The following is a 6,169-nucleotide window of genomic DNA, read 5'->3' on the forward strand; positions in this document are numbered from 1 at the left end:
TCCTTCAGAATTGATCACTCGAGAGTATACTACAGCGGAATATGCGACCTTTGATGCATCCGAGAAACCATGAAGTTCAAATTTTACTCCATCTTATCTGATTCCTATCCATATTGGGACATGTATTTGACGAAGCATCTTCAGTCCCTCTCTATGTGTAAGCCAATCCTCTAGTATGTGATTTGGCACCGCATCATCCCAGCCCAAACCAACCAACCACAATTGCTGGATTATAATTTTGGACGCAACAATGCTGGGCGCTGCCCAGCCTATGGGGTCGTAAAATCGTGCAATATTAGAAATTATTTTTCTTTTAGTTACAGGGCTTTCTAATTCCGGTAACTCAACAGAGTAGCTGAAATCATCATTGTTCCTATTCCAAGTAAGACCTACAATTTTCATGACCTCATCCGTTTTTATTCTTAAGTTTTCTATAACTTCTTCTCCCTCTCCTTTTTCTTCATTTTTATAAGATCGTTACTATTACTTGTCCATTTCTGTATCTCAAAACCTCCCCTTGCCAAAAGTTTGTTCATTTCTTTGTATATTCTGATGCCTTCCTCTTCATTTTCACAACCTGTTAGCAAATCGTTCATATAAAAATCGGATAGGACTCTCTTAGCAGCTAGTGGGTATACCACACCTTCGTCAATAGCCACCTGCTGTAAGGCCCTAACCGCTAAATATGGAGCAGAAGCAGTCCCAAAGGTTACTCTAAGCAGCCGGTAGTGCTTTATTTCAGCTGCTGAGTCGTTTCTCCAGAGGATCCTCTGAAAGTCATCATCTTCACCTGCCTATACATCTTGGTGATCTCAGCTGATAGACAAATAGGCCATGGAGGTCTTGGCCTTCATGATAATATGCCTCAAATCGGACTGTAAAGTGGGTCCTACCAATAAATTGTCATTAAGAGACATTGTTTAAACTCTTGCACGATGCGTCGTAGACCACTCTGACTTGAGATGTCTCCTTCTTTTCTCGTACCACAGCGTGATGCGGTAGGTACACCGCATGTGGCTTGAGTAGCTGATCAGATGGTACCTCTTCCGCATGGTTAAGTATTACATATTCATTTACGACGTCCTTATATTTTTCTTTTAGGTCTTGATTCTTTTTTAATTTATGTTCTAACTAGCTGGTACCCGCGACTTCGTCTGCGTACTTTTAATTTGAATATTAAGGATTATATAAAAGGAACGGTATAGCATGTGATTAAAAGAGAGTAAGTAGGTATATTTAAAAAAAATAAAAAATATCTGTTTACAGTAGTTATAAAGTACCTATGTATTCCATTGAGTGGCAGAAATTACCTAGGAATATTTATCGGTCCCTTATGTCCAAGACACTTACAGGGGTCAGCGTCACGTTGTGTACAAAAATATTTTAAAATGACCTAATTTAAAACTTTTTTGTACACAACGTTTGCTATTTTGTTATTATTTGTTAAAATGTGGAGATTGTTTGGACTCGACACTCGCGAGCAGGCCACGTATACACCACGTGCGCTCCCCCACCACAAGACAGCGCCGTTGACTGCCGCCACACTTCGGCGAATGTGCGCGACGACGAACGACGACCGACGGCAGTGGCGGCGATGCAGAGTATTCGTTAAAAGGAACTTTATCTACAAAAGCCAATTTTTTTTTTAACTTGATACACCCAAAACTACTAAATATCATGTTCCTAGGTTCAGTGGTTAATATTTTGTATACAAAAAGTTTGGCTTCGTAGTTCCCGTTCCGAATCCGTTCCGTTCCGTTCGAATTTCGGAAAATCCGTTTGTTGAAAAACTCTGCACATCCTAAGAGACCTACGTACCAAGTTTCATGGTTTTATCTTCAAAAATGACGAATACCCATACAAACTTTCAACCCGTATTTCACCCCCATACTGGTAAAAATTTCAAAATGCTTGAACAAACGATTTTTTGTTTGTTATTTAGTGCCTAAACACAAAATTTAATATTTTTATCTTGAAAAATGACGAACCTCATAAAAAATTTCAACACCTATTTCATCCCCTCAAAGATCGAATTTTCAAAAACGCTTTAACAAATTGTTTTTTTATTTCTTATCAAGTTCCTAAATATAAAGTTTCGTGGTTTTATCCCCAAAAATGACGAACTCCCATACAAACTTTCAACCCTCATTTCACCCCCTCACTGGTCGAAATTTCAGCAACGCTAGAACAAATGTTTAATTATTTTTTATCAAGTGCTTAAATATAAAGTTTCATGGATTTATATTTTAAAATTAAAATATCCCATACAAACTTTCAACCCCTATTTCAATCTCTTCGTCCCTTCTTTTCGCAATAAAAGGTATCCTATTTTCTTTCTCAGGGTCTAAAGATTGTCTGTGCCAAATTTAATCAAAATCGGTTGAGAGGTTTAAGCGGGAAAGCGGACACACAGACAGACAGACAGACAGAGTTACTTTCGCATTTATAATATTTTACAACAGTTGAATAGTAAACAAACTAAGTGTAGGTGTTATAATTTCGTTGACGAACTGATTACCTATCCGTTTCTTTGTCTAAAATGAGTATTACCTTATTACTATGATTGATTACTGGGCTTAAAGTTCGTATAAATGTCTATCGAATTACCTCCTCAAGTTTAAAGCGTAGCTAGTCATGTAGTACTATATTAATTATGTGGTGTAAGTAATTAGATTTTATTTGTATGTAATGTAACAGTCAGTTGAATAAAAAAACTTATACAAATCAGATCAATTAATTGGCGTAATGTGATTCTAGAAAGAGTTTTAATGTTAATAGATAGCTAGCTATAGCTATGTGTAGGTTCCTGTAGGAATGAGATATAACTGTTTAATAAAGACAGTTGCATCAAAATTTTATCATAAATTCCCTAAATTATGGCGCCTACCTACCCTCTAAGTTAGAAAAGTGATCAAATACTAACTTGAAGTCACTCAGTTTAAAAAAAAACATCGAAATCATTCCAGTAGCTATGGCGTCATGCGCTTCTTGACACGATCACGAAATGTAGATTTCCGCGGGAATGAGGTATTTTCCCGCCATAAAAAGTAGCCTGTGTCCGTGCCTAAGATCCTATCTTTAAATTAACCAAGTCTTATAAAATTCCGTTCAGACGTTAAGGCGTGAATGAGGCAAACTTTTAAAACAAACAATTAAAAATCACTAACCTAATTAGTTTTCTGTCTACTGCCTACGCCTTAAGTACGATAGCATAAATATTAATAGGCCATATCCTTTTCTAGATTACTATCTATCAGCTAACTAAATTTCATCAAAATCCGTTGAGCCGTTTAGGCATGATAGACAAAACTCCCAGCAAAAACCATAAAAAAATCACTAACTCAATTCAGTTTTCTGCCTACTTCCTACCCCCTAAGTACGATGACGTGATCAATTTGATCGTACAACCGTTTTTAGATAACCAACTATTACCTTACTAAATTTCATTAAAATCCGTTCAGCCGTTTAGACGTGAAAGAGCAAAAGTCCCAACAAAAACGACTACAAATCACTAAATCAATTTAGTTATCTGCCAACTGCCTACCCCCTAAGAACGATGGCGTGATTATTTATAGCCTACTAGCTGGTACCCGCGACTTCGTCTGCGTACTTATAATTTGAATATTAAGGATTATATAAAAGGAACGGTATAGCATGTGATTAAAAGAGAGTAAGTAGGTATATTTAAAAAAAATAAAAAATATCTGTTTACAGTCGTTATAAAGTACCTATGTATTCCATTGAGTGGCAGAAATTACCTAGGAATATTTATCGGTCCCTTATGTCCAAGACACTTACAGGGGTCAGCGTCACGTTGTGTACAAAAATATTTTAAAATGACCTAATTTAAAACTTTTTTGTACACAACGTTTGCTATTTTGTTATTATTTGTTAAAATGTAGAAATTGTTTGGACTCGACACTCGCGAGCAGGCCACGTATACACCACGTGCGCTCCCCCACCACAAGACAGCGCCGTTGACTGCCGCCACACTTCGGCGAATGTGCGCGACGACGAACGACGACCGACGGCAGTGGCGGCGATGCAGAGTATTCGTTAAAAGGAACTTTATCTACAAAAGCCAAATTTTTTTAACTTGATACACCCAAAACTACTAAATATCATGTTCCTAGGTTCAGTGGTTAATATTTTGTATACAAAAAGTTTGGCTTCGTAGTTCCCGTTCCGAATCCGTTCCGTTCCGTTCGAATTTCGGAAAATCCGTTTGTATCCGGAAAAACTCTGCACATCCTAAGAGACCTACGTACCAAGTTTCATGGTTTTATCTTCAAAAATGACGAATACCCATACAAACATTCAACCCGTATTTCACCCCCATACTGGTAAAAATTTCAAAATGCTTGAACAAACGATTTTTTGTTTGTTATTTAGTGCCTAAACACAAAATTTAATATTTTTATCTTGAAAAATGACGAACCTCATAAAAAATTTCAACACCTATTTTATCCCCTCAAAGATCGAATTTTCAAAAACGCTTTAACAAATTGTTTTTTTATTTCTTATCAAGTACCTAAATATAAAGTTTCGTGGTTTTATCCCCAAAAATGACGAACTCCCATACAAACTTTCAACCCTCATTTCACCCCCTCACTGGTCGAAATTTCAGCAACGCTAGAACAAATGTTTAATTATTTTTTATCAAGTGCTTAAATATAAAGTTTCATGGATTTATATTTTAAAATTAAAATATCCCATACAAACTTTCAACCCCTATTTCAATCTCTTCGTCCCTTCTTTTCGCAATAAAAGGTATCCTATGTCCTTTCTCAGGGTCTAAAGATTGTCTGTGCCAAATTTAATCAAAATCGGTTGAGAGGTTTAAGCGGGAAAGCGTAACAGACAGACAGACAGACAGAGTTACTTTCGCATTTATAATATTAGTAAGGATTATTTTCCCTCGTTAAATAGTAAACAAACTAAGTGTAGGTGTTATAATTTCGTTGACGAACTGATTACCTATCCGTTTCTTTGTCTAAAATGAGTATTACCTTATTACTATGATTGATTGATTGATTGATTGGGCTTAAAGTTCGTATAAATGTCTATCGAATTACCTCCTCAAGTTTAAAGCGTAGCCAGTCATGTAGTACTATATTAATTATGTGGTGTAAGTAATTAGATTTTATCTGTATGTAATGTAACAGTCAGTTGAATAAAAAAACTTATACAAATCAGATCAATTAATTGGCGTAATGTGATTCTAGAAAGAGTTTTAATGTTAATAGATAGCTAGCTATAGCTATGTGTAGGTTCCTGTAGGAATGAGATATAACTGTTTAATAAAGACAGTTGCATCAAAATTTTATCATAAATTCCCTAAATTATGGCGCCTACCTACCCTCTAAGTTAGAAAAGTGATCAAATACTAACTTGAGGTCACTCAGTTTAAAAAAAAAACATCGAAATCATTCCAGTAGCTATGGCGTCATGCGCTTCTTGACACGATCACGAAATCTAGATTTCCGCGGGAATGAGGTATTTTCCCGCCATAAAAAGTAGCCTGTGTCCGTGCCTAAGATCCTATCTTTAAATTAACCAAGTCTTATAAAATTCCGTTCAGACGTTAAGGCGTGAATGGGGCAAACTTTTAAAACAAACAATTAAAAATCACTTACCTAGTTTTCTGTCTACTGCCTACGCCTTAAGTACGATAGCATAAATATTAATAGGCCATATCCTTTTCTAGATTACTATCTATCAGCTAACTAAATTTCATCAAAATCCGTTGAGCCGTTTAGGCATGATAGACAAAACTCCCAGCAAAAACTATAAAAAAATCACTAACTCAATTCAGTTTTCTGCCTACTTCCTACCCCCTAAGTACGATGACGTGATCAATTTGCTCGTACAACCGTTTTTAGATAACCAACTATTACCTTACTAAATTTCATTAAAATCCGTTCAGCCGTTTAGACGTGAAAGAGCAAAAGTCCCAACAAAAACGACTACAAATCACTAAATCAATTTAGTTATCTGCCAACTGCCTACCCCCTAAGAACGATGGCGTGATTATTTATAGCCTATGACCATTTCTAGGTTATCATCTATCACCATACCAAATTTCATCAAAATCCGTTGAGCCGTTTAGGCGTGAAAGAGTAACAGACAGACAGACAGACAGACAGACAGACAGACAGACAGACAGACA

Source organism: Pectinophora gossypiella, unplaced genomic scaffold (genome assembly GCF_024362695.1).
Source record: "Pectinophora gossypiella unplaced genomic scaffold, ilPecGoss1.1 Pgos_52, whole genome shotgun sequence".
NCBI lineage: Eukaryota > Metazoa > Arthropoda > Insecta > Lepidoptera > Gelechiidae > Pectinophora > Pectinophora gossypiella.